Genomic DNA, 15,791 nt, shown 5'->3' with positions numbered 1-15,791 from the left:
CCTACCAGGCTGCCCTTAGACTCAAAGATAGTGTGGCTCAAAGTCCACAGTGCCTTGGGTTCAGAGCCGCATGGTTGCCCTTGGATTCCGAGATGCACAGCTTACTGGCCAGAATCCAGGGCCACCACCCAAGAGGGGCAATTGTGGTGGCTGGGGTTGGGAGAGCTGGACCCCCCTGCTCCACTGATTCCCAGACCAAAGCCCTGGCACTGATGAGTGTGTCTGCCACTCAGTTAGCAGGAATCCCATTACAACGCACTGACTGCTCCAGTCAGGTTACAACTAGCTCCTCCCTATTTCATCTCCTGAAGCCGGGGTCCATATAGCAATGGGATCTCTGGACTCCTCAGCACAGGCAGCTCCCTGGGATTCTGACTCTAGCTGGCTGGTGGCAGGTAACAGGTGTCTGGTCTGGTTCTTGGGATCACCAACTCCTGCAGTCAGAGGCTGTGGAGCTTCTGTGCTAGAGCCTCCACCAAGCATCCTTCCTTCTTGGTAGTCAGCCTCGTCTGAGCTAAGCTGCTCCCTCAATTACTGGAACAGCGGCTGGAGCATGTCCGGCACAGTATGGAGGTGGGATTTTCTCCACCCTTAGTGTGGGGCTAACCCTTGCTTGTGGAGTGCAAGGTACGCACTCCTGTCACGCTTGCCTTCCAGTGTCAGAAAGTTTGTAAAATTAGACAATGTAGTAGTGCAGAACGGATCCCATGACTTACTGATTCAATGTACTTAGAGCCCAGAGGTTCCCAAAGTACGGGATGCAGCCTTCTGGAGGGGATGCAGTAAGGTTACCGGGAGGTACAAAGACTTGATGGAGCCACACTGAAAGGCTGCAGTCAGGAGGGGGCTCTGTCTGGCAGGAGAACCAGACAGGGCTCTGTGCCAATGGTTTTGAATGCTAGGTGTAGGCTTCATCTGCTGGGGATGTTGGCAGAGACTCTTCCAGTAAGGAGGCTAGACCCACATGCAGAGCCCCTTCCTGACCCTGGCCCTTCAGTGCATCTTACTCAGACAGACACAGCCTGCACAGGGAAAGCAGATGGATCTGGTCTCAAAGCAGGGGACCCTGTTCATCAGAGGGACAGAACTCATGAATGCATCTTCCCACTCCCCTTCCAAACCTTCAGTGCTGCCCTCTTCACTTCTGGAGCTGGAGCCCAGCTGCCAAGACTTCCTGACTACTGCAAGGAGCAGAAGGTTTCCTCAACTACCACTTGGTTAATACCCTCCTCCCCACTCCCTGTGGTACTGGGCCCACCATGCCTGGCTGCCATGGATACAGGACACGCCTCCCTCATAGGGATGTACAACAGGATGTAGCAACCCCGCACTGGGCCCAAAGGGGTTAACTTGGCTGACCTGTCTGAGAAGGCCCCACCCCCACAGCTGTGCTGAGCATGCTCCAACTGGAGGCTGGCTATAAAGGCCTGTGGAGCAGCGCAGATGGGGCTGATTGCCACAGGGGAAGAAGGGGCTGCAGGAGCTCATGGGGAGGAAGCACAGCTGGACCAGACAGCAGCAGCCAGGCTGAGAGAGACTGCATTAGAAGCCTCTGGTCCAGAGCAAGAGGATGAAAAGGACTACCTACGGGATACAGACTGGAAGTATCCCAGGTCAGGGAATTGTTCTGAGAGCTCGGCATGTTGCAGGGGGATTTCCTGCTGAGTTAGCAGTAGATTACTCCACCACTGACAGGGCCCTGGGCTGGGATCTGGTGGAAAGAGGGGGCCAGGATCCCCATCCTCTCCTCCTCAGATACCCCCACGCAGGGGAGTTTGTCTATTACCGTGGTCCCCAATGCGGTGCCCACGGGCGCCATGGCGCCCGCCGGGGGATTTCTGGGCACCTGCTGAAACATCTGGGCTGGCCCCGCCCCCGGCGCGTGGCACATGCATGATGCCGGCTTCAGGCGCGGGACGCATGGGCGGCCCCTCCCCTGAGCGCACAGCACATGCACAGGGCCGGCCCGGGGCGCGTGGGCGGCCCCGGCCCCAGGGTACATGTGCGGTGCCGGCCTGGGGCGCGTGGCTCGTGGACGGCCCCGGGCGTGCGGCTCGTGCGTGGCCCTGCCCTATGGCCCCGCCCTTGGGCACCTGGCACGTGCGTGGCCCCACCCCCGGGCGCCCGGCAGGCATGCAACATTGGGGACCACTGGTCTATTATATATTGATTCTGTGGCCAATGTGCTGTACTACCCTGATCCTGGAGGGACTGTATATTGACTGTGTGACTACTAGGCTGTGTTACCCTGAACACAGATGGGGGAGCATTTAGGCTCTGTGGCCACTAGGCCGTACTGCCCTGTATGCAGGTTGCAGTGCATAGACGCTATGGCTGATAGCCCACCCTATCCCAAGTGGAAGTCCAAGGGGCTGCAGCGGACCTGTCACCGCCTTCTCTGGGGGGCAGACAAGGTGCCAAAAAACCATCTGGTATTTTTGAAACACAATTTTGGCAACCCTGCCTGCATTCCATCCAAAACCTCTCCTCTCACATCCTCTAACTCTCCCACCCAAACATCCTCTGGCAATAACACACTTTTTGAGGCAAACTGCAACCAACCAGGCCATCCTGATCCATCCTGCACATACATTGCAGGGACACAGGCCATGCCATGGTTTTACAAAAATAGTTTGTGTGTATTCAGACGTTCTCATTCACTTTGGCCCTGTTCGTGTAATTGCTTTGACATCGCCAATTCTACTCTGCATGGGGTTGTGAAATTAGTTTTGCATTTGTGAATATAATTCTGATCGATGGATAAGCAGTAGTTGTGAGGGGTTCCCCATAAAGTGTTACCTGGAACTGGGATAGCAGTAAGCCCACCTGACCCACCAGTCTGGGTTCCCTAAAGTACTGCTGTGGCCAGTTCAGCTCTGCACGGGAAGGATTCAAAAGAACTTCCCAGGCATGCACCCCCCCTTGGGAGTATAAACCCAAAATTATGCCATCTTGCCATGCACCAGGAACTTTACAGTGTACGCTCATGAACTTTGCCCCCTCCCTCAATGCAGAAAGGAAATATACAACAGCATCCTGCACCGAGTTATGACTCTAATACAAATTGGTTTGAAATAAAGCAAAAACAAATGTATTAGTTACAAATGTAACCCTTCTGCCAGGTAGTGCCAGCAGCAGCCAGAGCCAGGTTCAATATCTAGGGGTCCCCTTTCAACCATCTCACACAGAACTGGCTCGAGCCCCCACCCAGTAGCCTGGGAAATTCACACACCTCTGGGTGCCTCTTAGAGGCAATGCTTCCCCACTCACAAGCACAGCGTCTGAGTGTAGAAAAGAAACGTTTAATAAAAGAGGGAGAGAAGTCACATGGCCTTGGCTTGGAAAAATACTACAAACATAGTTTCTAACCCCCCACGAGTAACCGTCCCAACTCAAATGGACTGAGCAATGTCCTTTGCCCCTCAGGCTCACAAGTCCAACAAGGTAAGGGTTCTATTCATTTACCCAAACTTTCTCCATTCCCCACTTCAAACGCCCCATCTACAGCTCTGTCCAGTCAGTGCAGACCCTGACCCATCACCCTGATGACTCCACTTATTGAGCCTGAGGCCATGCCACCTTTATGCTGCTCCTGTGGTCTGCTGGCGTCGCCTTCCACTGCTCCTGCCGGCTGCCCGCCGGTCATTCCCACCACTGCTCTGCTGGCCACCTGCTGCCGCTCCTGTCAGCCGCCCGCCGGTCGCTCCCGCCAGCAATCTTGCTGGCTGCAATGGGTCTGGCTCCAGGCCAAACCAGTGATTTCAGCTCTTAGTGATTTCAACTCTTTAGCCACCACCTAGGCTGGCAAAAGATTCCAGCTTCCACTGGACTAGCAACAGGGGCAGATGACCGTTTTGCGGGGCCCCGGGCAGCATAATTCCGCGGGGCCCCCCCTTTGCCACGGCGCATGTGCAATGACGCCATGCGCAGCAGTGCCACGGCGCATGCGCGGGGCTTTCTGAAGCGCAGGGCCCGGGGCAGTCGCCCCGTTCGCCCTGCCCTATATCCGCCCCTGACTAGCAAAAAGACTTCTGATGGAGTCTGCTTTAGGTCTATCCTTAAAACAAGGGGGGGAAGGTAGGTTGAACCAGTCTTACAGCTCACGCCTGGCGGGCATGAAGCAGACTGGCTCAAGCCCTTCCCCCCCGCAGCTCTGGAAGGGGGAGGTTTGTTCATTTGAGACCTCTTACAATGGTGGTGTCTCTCCTGCAAGCACTGGTGTCATATTTTACAGTTCCCACATTTAGGGGTAGCATGATTTGTGACCCCCACAACAGCCCAAATTAGTTATAATACATCACATTCCATTCTAACAACTGATCCTCCATCAGCCCTGGCTGAATTGGATTTACATAACCACACCTCGGATTCCTTCCTCATCCTGACATGAGCTATATTTACATATGAACAGTTAATTATCTTGCAGAGCTAACCAATTTGAGTGAGCATATCCACCCCTTCGGCAGCTCTCTCCTTTTAGCTGACTGATAGCAAGCAGTAGTTCAGTCCCTGCTTACACAAAGAATAATTTTTAAGTGATTATAAGAGATAGCAAGCAGATCACCTATACATAAATAAATAAAATAAATAAATAAAAACATAAGACCGGCCATACTGGGTCAGACCAGTGGTCCATCTAGCCCAGTATCCTGACTTCCAACAGTGGCCAATGCCAAATAACCCAGAGGGAGGGAATACAACAGGTAATCCTCATGTGATCCCTCCCCTGTAACTCATTTCCAGACCAACAGAGGCTAGAGACACCATTCCTACCCATCCTGACTAATAGCCATTGATGGACCTAACCTCCATGAACCTATCTAGTTCTTTTTTCAACCCTATTAAAGTGCTAGCCTTAACCACATCCTCTGGCAAGGAGTTCCACAGGTTGACTGTGTGCCGAGTGTAGAAAAACTTCCTTTTGTTTGTTTTAAACCTGCTGCTTATTAAGTTCATTTGGTGACCCCTAGTTCTTGTGTTATGGGAACAAGTAAATAACTTTTCCTTATTCTCTTTTTCCATGCTAGTCATGATTTTATAGACCTCTATCATATCCCCCCTTAGTCGCCTCTTTTCTAAGCTGAAAAGTCCAAGTCTTTTTAACCTCTCTTCATATGAGATGCATTCCAAATCCCTAATCTTTTTTTTTTGTCTTTTTCTGAACCTTTTCCAATGCCAATATATCTTTTTTGAGATGGGGTGACCACATCTGCACGCAGTATTCAAGATGTGGACGTACCATGGCTTTATATAGAGGCAATAAGATATTTTCTGTCTTATTCTCTATCCCTTTTTAATGATCCCCTTTAAAAAATAAATACATAAAATCACAATCTAAGCTTAGTATACAAAAGAGATTGATATGAGTAGCAAATTCTCACCCTAAGGCTGTGTCTACAGTGGCACCCTTTTCCGGAAAAGGGATGCTAATGAGACCAGTCAGAATTGCAAATGCCACGGGTGATTTAAATATCCCCTGCGGCATTTGCATGAACATGGCTGCCGCTTTTTTCCCGCTCGGGTCTTTGCCGGAGAAAAGCGCCAGTCTAGACGGGATCTTTCAGAAAATAAAGCCTTTTCCGGAAGATCCCTTATTCCTCTTAAAATCAGGAATAAGGGATCTTCCGGAAAAGGATTTATTTTCCGAAAGATTCCGTCTAGACTGGAGCTTTTCTCCGGCAAAGCCCCAAGCCGGAAAAAAGCGGCAGCCATGTTCATGCAAATGCCGCGGGGCATATTTAAATCCCCCGCGGCATTTGCAATTCCAACTGGTCTCATTAGCATCCCTTTTCCGGAAAAGGGTGCCAAAGTAGACACAGCCCACGTGATTATTTAAGTAGGTTCGAGAGCAGCTAAGAATCATAGAATTATAGGCTGGAAGAGACCTCAGAAGGTCATCAACTCCAGCCCCTTTCCCAAGGCAGAACCAATCCCAACTAAATCAACCAGCCAGGGCTTTGTCAAGCTGGGACTTAAAAACCTCTAGGGATGGAGATTCCACCACTTCCCTAGGTAACCCATTCCAGTACTTCACTACCCTCTTAGGGAAATAGTTTTTCCTAATATCCAACCTAGACCTCTCCCACTGTAACTTGAGCCCATTGCTCCTTGTTCTGCCACCCGTCACTACTGAGAACAGCCTCTCTCCATCCTCTTTGGAACCTCCCTTCAGGAAGTTGAAAGCTGCTATCGAATCCCCCCTCACTCTTCTCTTCTGCAGACTAAACAAACTCAAATCCCTCAGTTTCTCCTCATAGGTCATGCGCTCCAGCCCCCTGATCATTTTGGTTGCCCTCTGCTGGACCCTCTTGCTTGCAGCTTAAAAAACCCACATGTTCCTTTCACAGGCTAAGCACTCTCATCCTGACCCCAACCCCTGCTATCCCAGGGTGTGTCTAGACTACTGAGTTTTGTCGACAAAAGTGGACTTTTGTCGACAAAACTATACCAGCGTCTACACTACCGCTGAGTTCTGTCGACATAACGTCGACAGAACTCAGCAGTTTTGTCGACGCTGGTATACCTCATTTTATGAGGCATAACACCTTCTGTCGACAGAGTTCTGTCGACAGAAGGTGTTATTGCCTGTAGGGTTGCGTCTAGACTACAGGGTTCTGTCGACAAAGCAGCTTGCTTTGTCGACAGAACTCAATGTGTCTGGACGCTCTTTGTTGACAGAAGTTTTGTCGACAGATACTGTCGACAAAACTTCTGTCGACAAAACCCGGTAGTCTAGACTTACCCCCAGTTTAGTCTTTCTGTCTCAGGGGTTTTCAGGAGTCTTCTTTGGGCAAGGAATCAGTGAAGAGCCATGATAATGTCACTCCTTTGTCTTAAATATGGTGGCATTCTAGGGGAAAAATTAAAGAAGTGACATCTAATGCTAAATTCATTCACTCCTGCATTCATCATGAGGCATTAGTTGCCAAAGAAAAATTTTAAAGGATGTCAATCTGAAAGTGGTTCTGCAGCAGGTTGCAAAGGTGGTCAAGTTCATTAATGCATGAGTATTGAACCCTTGCTTGTTTTCAGTTTTCCACATTGACATGGGAGGTGATAAAAAAAATCATCTTCTACATAGTCATCTTGTTTCTCTAACAAATGTTGACTCATCGCATTGAACGTTGTTCTAATGAACAAGTTTTCATTGATGTCATTCTCTTTTGAATGTGCTGACTGTGTTGTGGATGAATTATGACTGCCATGACTAACTAGTTTAGTTGACTTGCTCAATATTATTTTACAAAAACGTATACTTTTTACTGTGCATGCCAAAACAAGGGAAGGATCCAGCAGTTTATGGCATGAGGAGGAGAAAGGGGGAAATTACTAATTATTCCCAACCTTGGAGACATTTTTTTCAACTCTGATCAACATTAAAAAACAAGGCATATGGACACCAGAATCATCTTCAAGAATGGAACCCTACAGGCAACTATTTACAAGAAACCCATGGATCACCACACTTCACAGACCCAACAACCAACCCAAATACCTCAGGAAATGTTATCATCTAGACACTTAGGACATGTTTACACGGCAGGGCTAAAGCCAAAATAAACTAAGCAACTTCAGCTACATCAATTGTGTAGCTTAAGTTGAAATAGCTTATTTCAGCTTTTGGTGCTGTTTACACAGCAGGAAGTCCAAGAAAGAGCACCCTTCTTACTCAGGCTCCTGTAACCCTCATTGTACAAGGAGCGAGGGAAGTCGGAGGAAGAAGTCCTCCTGCTTGACATTATTTCGAGATTATGTCAAAATAACTGTTTGTGTGTAGATGCACACTATGTTATCCCGGAATAACGTCAGTTATTCCTAAATAATGTTTTTGTGTAGACATAGTCCTAGATACTACAGAATATGTTCCAAGAAGAAAGTCTCAGATATATACCATAAAACATATAATATCACCATCACCAGATGAGGCACTCCAGAGAAAAAGAATGCCTCAGGGAACAAGCCACCAAAATACCCAGTGAGAACACACTTCAATATAGTGTGTGGGGATGGGGAGGGGAGGAAGAGAGAACCTATGACTACACATACCTAGTTGTTAAATATCACTACTACAACCTACATCAGGAGTCAGCAATCTTTTTAAAACAAAGAGCCAAACTACATCAAAATTCAGAACAAGTGGTCAATATGGAGCTGTATAAGAATGCCCAGTTGCATGACTGAAAATACACAACTTAATATTGATAACTGACATAATGGTTAATAATAGCATAAATGAAACATTGTACCCACAGACTTCATTTAAGGGGACTTCTGCTGCTGCATCTTTTTGCACATTTCTTTGAAGTTTACATTATAACTGGTCAAATCCAGGATCTGTATTCAGGCTGTCTTCTGTCAGTCTTATGGCAAGGGGCTGGGGATGTAGGGGTGCAGGAGTTTGGGGATGTGGTGTTTGAGGGGTTCATGGCAGGGGATACAGGTGTATGGGGTGTCAGGAGGTGCAGGAGTATTATGACACTGTAGCTAGATGGGGGCTGGGCCCCAATTGGGGGCTTCATTTTAAAATAAATATTATGTCCAACACCAAAGGTTTCAACATTGTCTTTATTTATGGCAGGGGTGTGGAACTTTTTTGGGTCAGGACTTACCGACCCACAGAAAAATTAGCTGGGGACCACACAAGTGAGAAACAAACAAAAACCCCTTCAAAAACCCCCAACCCTCACTGATGTGGCCCCCAATTGAAACACCTCACTCCCCTGGTGCTCTAGCCCCATGATGGGGGGAGGAGCAAGGAGGACTAAGGTTCAAGGCCTTAGGCCAGATTTACTCTTCTGGGGTTCCAGGGTTAGTGGATTTTGTGTGCCCCCCTAGGCTGTGGGGTGGGGCCAAAATGAGGGGTTAAGTGTGCGGGACAGGTCTGCCAGTGAGTGGGATAGGAATGGGGGTGCAGGATCTGGGCAGGAGGTGGGGTGCAGGAACAGGCTGAGGGCAGGGTGTCTGGCCAAGGGGGAGGGGGCAGGAGCAAGGGAAGGGGCAGGAACAGGCTGGGGGTGCGAGATCTCAGCACGAGGGTGAGTGAGGGAGTGGGGGTGCGGGGTCTGGGCATGAGGCAGTGGGGGGGCACTTGCTTTCATGCCACATTGCAGACACTGTGTAACAGCCTCCCACTGCTCCCATTCACTAGAAAAAGCCTCCAGGAAGGATTTGCAAGGGAAGCCTCCTGGAAGTGTGTCCGTCCCTGCAAGGCTGTCCCCCAACTGGGTGAAGGAAAATGGCAACGTGCAGAGACTTTTTGGTTCCGCTTGTTCCTCACATGCCGGATCTGGCAGGGAGGTTTGGGGCTTTCTCCCCCCACAGCAGGAAGCCAACGCTGGCATCCAATCTTGTGGGGGCCATAAGGCTGTAGCACCAGTGCTGGCACCAAGCTGCAGGAGGTGTTGGGGAAGCTGAGCTGGAGCTCCAAAAGAGCCATATCTGACTCCCAAGTGAACCATATTTGGCTCACAAGCCATTGGTGGCCAACCCCTGCCCTACATTAAACACAACATGGGAGATCATCAAATAATTGCAAACTTGATGAGAACCATATTCTGAAAAAATCTTTCCCAAACCCTATTTTATGGCCTTCAGACAACCCCTCAACCTCACTAAATTCATCATGAGGAACAAGCTCTCCACAACCAGGAAACACCAATCCAAAGAGGCACCAAAATTCCAAAGCAACGGATGCAAACCAGCAAATATATCTCCATTGCTAGGATGATCAACACCCAAAAGATCCTTGGAGTATAAACAAACTATAGAACCACTTAATTTTCCATCCTGGGCTGTCTCTCAAAATGTTTTGCCAGTGACAAGCAGCAAACCCCAGTTGTTGCTATCACTCAGCCACGAGTATGCAGAGGCACAGTCAATTAAGTTGCATGTATGCTCTCCAAGCCATTCATGAACTAGACACATGAAAACACCAGCATATCTACCAACCTCTTAATCTTGCACCACAGAAATATACTGCTATGCACTGCTCAACATTTTCTACTAAACAGTGTAAGATCACTAGTTAGTGCACCACTTTGTCAAAGGAAGGTGGACATGCAGTAGCCTTTGTAACCAAGCACTTCAGACAGACTCACTGGTAAGGATAAAACATTAATGTAAATGTATTGACTATGGAAAGATATGCTTTAAGTGATTGCAAGAGGTAGGCATAAAAGTCAGAGTTTTGAAACTTCATCAGATTAATCAGTATTTTTGGATCAAGCAGTTTTATTCACCCCACTGGATGTTGCAAGTAGGCTACAGTCATTAATATGCAGGCTTTCCTTTTCAGCCTGGGACCAGTCTTCTCAGTTCAACTCTTTTTCTTCCCAGTAACTCGTTTAACAGCGTGGGGAGGAGAAAGATCATTAGATGATGCTGCTGTCCCTTCTTTTTATGTGCCTTCCAATTCCTAATCCAGATAAATCCTGGTGGGTTTTGCTAGGTCACAGAATTAAACAATGCCCATTGTATAATACTTACGCAACTCTCTTACAGAACTGTAAAATCTAATTTACAGTCCCTTGCTGATTATTGTTTGTTTGAACGCCTGCCTGGGTTGGATCAAGAACTAATAGTGGGTAACTCCCAAGCTCACAACATATTTCAGTAACCATAAATTACCTCTACCTACGCTACATCGATGACATCTTCATCATCTGGACCCATGGGAAGGAAACTCTGGAAGAATTTCACCATGATTTCAACAGCTTCCACCCCACCATCAACCTCAGCCTGGAACAGTCTACACGGGAGGTCCATTTCCTGGATACCACAGTGCAAATAAGTGACGGTCACATAAACACCACTCTATACCGAAAGCCTACCGACCGCTATGCTTACCTGCATGCCTCCAGCTACCATCCCAGACACAACACACAATCCATTGTTTACAGCCAGGCACTGAGATACAACCACATATGTTCCAACCCCTCAGACAGAGACCTACACCTACAAGATCTTCAACAAGCATTCTGTAAACTATGATACCCACACGAAGAAGTGAGGATACAGATTAACAGAGCCAGACATGTACCCAGAGGCCTCCTGCTACGGGACAAGCCCAAGAAAAAAACCAACAGAACACCACTGGCCATCACCTACAGTCATCAACTAAAACCTCTCCAACACATCATTAGTGATCTACAACCCATCCCTCGCTTTCACAGGCCTTGGGAGGCAGGCCAGTCCTTGCCCACAGACCACCCGCCAACCTGAAGCGTATTCTTACCAGCAGCTATACACCGCACCAGAATAACTCTAACTCAGGAACCAATCCTTGCAACAAACCTCGGTGCCAACTCTGCCCACATATATACACCAGCAACACCATCACAGGACCTAACCAGATCAGCCATACTGTCACTGGTTCATTCTCCTGCACATCTACTAACGTAATATGTGCCATCATGTGCCAGCAATGCCCCATTGTTATATATATTGGCCAAACTGGACAGTCCCTATGTAAAAGAATCAATGGACACAAATCAGATATTAGGAATGGCAACATACAAAAACAAAGACTGGGAATGACTAGCTAACTACAAAAGCAGCTTCTGCTCTCTTGGAATTCACACCTCCAGATCAGCTACTAGAAGTGGGCCTCATCCTCCCTGATTGGATCCACCTTGTCATCTCCAGCCTGATTCTGGCCTGTATATTTATACCTGCCTCTGGAAATTTCCACTGCATGCATCTGAAGAAGTGGGTCTTTGCCTACGAAAGCTTATGCTCCAACACTTCGGTTAGTCTATAAGGTGCCACAGGACTCCTCACCGCTTTTGCAGATTCAGACTAACATGGCTACCCCTCTGATACTTGAAACCATAAAATAGAATCTCATAACTTCATACACAATAACAATATGCATATTTTGTCAGAACAATGAGTTTTAGCAGATCATGACCTTTCATATAATTATGTTACATGGCATGATTTGTATGAAATATCACAATGATGTACGAATGAGGATTATTAGGGCTACAAGGAGCTACTTTAGAGTACAGTGTATCATATCTCCCTCTTCAGTTTACTGTAAAAAGTTTAGTCACTCACTCAAAGACATTATGTTTTAGGAGTCCTTTTGAGCTTCAACAACATAATTTCCAAGGGTTGCTAAACCTTGGCGTGTTACCCACATATGCACTTGCAAAATTTTGTGCATCTTTTAACTTTTTGCAGAGGATCTCATAAGTTACCAAGTGTGTTTTTCTCTGGATTAATAGAAAGTGTCTACTTCTACCTTTGCTTTACTCTTAACACTTCTGCTTCCCTGATTGGGGTTAACTCAGTGAGGGTATGTCTACACTGCCACCCTAGTTCAAACTAGGGTGGCTAATGTAGGCATTTGAACTTGCAAATGAAGTCTGGGATTTAAATATCCCGGGCTTTATTTGCATGCTCCCAGGCACCGCCATTTGTAAATGCCCCGCAGTTCGAACTCCTGCCCGCGGCTACACGCGGCAAGGACTAGGTAGTTCGAATTAAAGCTCCTAATTCAAACTACCATTACTCCTCATTGCAGGAGCATGAGGAGCTTTAATTAAAACTACCTAGTCCATGCCGTGTGTACCTGCGGGCAGGGAGTTTGAACTACAGGGCATTTAAAAATGGAGGCACCCGGGTTATTTAAATCCCGAGATTCATTTGCAAGTTCGAATGCCTACATTAGCCACCCTAGTTCGAACTAGGGTGGCAGTGTAGACATACCCTTAATGTTTTCGCTCAGGTGCTTACTGATTCCCATCTCTGCCTTCCTGTTTTTCCCTTTGATTTTCCATACCCTCTGCTCCTTGTTTCCAACCCACCCCCCCTTTTTTCCTATTTATTTTGGGTCTGCACATCCTAAACTCAAAACTCTGGTCATCTGAAGAAGTGGGTTGTGCCCATGAAAGCTCATGATACCATCTACATGTTTTGTAAGTCTATAAAGTGCTACCAGACCATTTGTTGATTTATTGTGGTTTCTCTACCATGACGAGCGTTAAGTCTGTTCACAGGTAATAGCTAGGAAACAGTATTACTATAACCTTATAGGTGGATATGGAAGGAACACCTACCATATTATAGGTGTTCCATACCACTCCTAGCATGATCAAAGGCTTTCCACGCAAAATTGTATCTTATCCCAAGGTTTAGCATGAGCATCAAAATCCTTAGCCCAAGGTTGGCCATTAGTACCAATTTTTTTTTTTTTTATCACAGATGGGTGTTTACAAATATTTTATCATGCCACTCCTGTTCAGACAGTCTGGTTTTGAGACTGGTTTGTTCATGAGCCATTGAGTCATTTAACTCCCTCCAGAACTTTTGCATGTCATCAGTCACTAGCTTTCCCTCCCTCCTCCAGTGTTCCTTTCTATCTGGGTTTTTAATCTCATCCGATTTCTGGGATTTTAGTATTTCAGGGTCCAATGAGGTAATGGTCTGGGAGAATCTGTGTATTGGCTAGGACTGCACATATGCAAAAAAATCCATCTCCCTTCTTGGCACTATCCTAAGTTCCCCAGTCTAAGCACTGGGGCATTCTCTTCCCCGCTTTTCCTAGAGGGTTATGATTTGTTTTCTCTGTCTAGTCTTTAATAAGATGTCCTGTTTCCATCAACCATTTCTTCAGTTGCTCTCTATCTCTTAGCAGCCCCTCTTCCAGCAAGGTGTATTGCATGCTCACAGGCACCATCCTCACCAGCAGAACCTGAATCCTGTCTTCAATTTCCACAAGCACATCAAGACTAGGAATGTTAAATATCGGTTACTTGAATAGTTGATTAACTTCATGAATTCTTATCAGTTACCTGACTATTCTATAGCCCTCAGGGTTGGGGCTGGCAGCCAGTGTGCTCCAGCCCCACTCCAAAGGAGCTCCCTGCCACGCCACCCTGCTGCCTCTCTATCAGAGGCAACAACGTGGGGTGCCAGGTGGGAACTGGTCCATAAGAGGAACCAGTTTAAAAATCAGCTGCCTGTTGCCCCACATGGGGTGGCAGCAACCCCTGTTCAGAAAGGGGTCTGAGCTCCCAGACCTAATGCAAGCGGGAACTGAGCCGGGCTGCCTGCCCTCCTGGCTCCTAATACACTTTAAATGCAAAGCCACAGTGGGGCTAGGTCCCAGACCCAGTGCTAGCTAGGACTAAGACAGGCTGCTGGGCAACCTGCTAAAAAATGTACTGGTGGTGGGGGAGAAATGCCTGTAGTCTATAGCATTAACCGATAAGCTTTTGCTTCTTGGTTAATTGACTACACTTTTACACCCCTAATCAAAACTAGTGCCCTGGAAAACTGAGACTCTGATTAGGGTACCACCCATCACCCCTCTTGCTGTCCCCTAGAAGTTTGCAGTATGTCTGCTCTCCTCCAGAAAGTCAATTTCACAGTCCGCTCTCTGAACCTGAGTTACAGATTGCTTGCCTGGATGAACAGATGCTGAGCCAGCTCCTTTGTCATGGCCATTCTCTTCCAAGTGTATCTCAGTGTGGACTCTATCCTATGCCACCACTATTCCTTCCCCATGATGCTGGCAAGGCAAAGCCAATCATTCATAAGAGTGCTTGTCTCCTACAGAAACCCTTTCTCCATTTTCCCTTGCTGGAGTGCCCTCTAGCATACATCTCTCTAGAGAGGGATCTGTCCCTTGATCATCTGCAAATCTCTGCCAGCTAACAACTGGGTCAGTTTCTTTAGTTAATGATGACAACGCCTTTCTTGCTGCTGACTTTAGGGGTGTGTGCTTTCTGTTGGAGAGGAGCTGGTTTCAGTCCCTCCTAAACTTGGAAACATGCTACTTCCTTGTGTTGCAGAATTTGAGGAACCCTTATCCACCTCTTCAATGGCTTCCAGATTCCATCATATATCTCTGGGCTCCCCCCTAGGGCATACCTCTCCATGGTTCTTATGCATTTTTTAGATTTTCAGTAGAATTACAGTACCATCGCCTTTTGGGTCTGTCAGTTTTTTACAGGAGATTAGGGATCAGAATTACTAGTAAATAGAAGTTTTGGGGGAATGGAACATTTAGGCTCCCAACCCACTTCTTTCTTCCCACAGGTATAATGGGATCTTTCCTTCCCATCAGTTTAAATCCTTCTTACTGGGGTTCACTCTCAATAAAATGCTTATGTCTGCTGAAAGGCGTCAGCCAGAGAAGACACCTCCTACACAATCTTCACATTATTTTTATCCCACATAATTGTACATATGTTTAAGAACTCTTCCTGAGCAACAAAATCAAATACTTATTCAAAACTCCTACCTCCTTTTCTCCTCCCCCATTTTTCCCATTAGATTTTTCATCCTTTATACATTTCCACAATTATTCAGACCAGCATTTCTCAAGATTTCTGGACTTTATCCTAACCATATCAGAGATAATTTGAAACCTTTTCAAAACAGCATTTAAAATGTGCAGTAGTCTAAAGCAGTGCTTCTCAAACTGCTCCCTGGAGCCCCAGAGGCTCCGTGAGATTGACAAACTGGAAACATCGATAGGTACAACACATACAGTCGGTGGACCGCTGGGGCTCCGCATACATTTTTACGCATGTAAAGGGCTCTGGAGCCCAAAAAGTTTGAGAACCGCTGGTCTAAAGCATCATCAATTGACATTTCATTGGTAAAGTTCTAATATTCAGTCAGTTAACTTTTCATGCAGGGTGGGGATTTCCTTGTCATCTGGAATTTCATAAACTGCACTCATTCTCTCAAAAGTTGCAAGATATTCTGAGAGACTGTCTGTCTCCTTCCATATAGGATATAACTGGTCCCAATTGTGCATTCTTGCAGTGATAAGAATC

Source organism: Pelodiscus sinensis, chromosome 1 (genome assembly GCF_052426305.1).
Source record: "Pelodiscus sinensis isolate ZL-2025 chromosome 1, ASM5242630v1, whole genome shotgun sequence".
Lineage (NCBI taxonomy): Eukaryota > Metazoa > Chordata > Testudines > Trionychidae > Pelodiscus > Pelodiscus sinensis.
Note: the sequence above shows the minus strand (reverse complement) of the source record.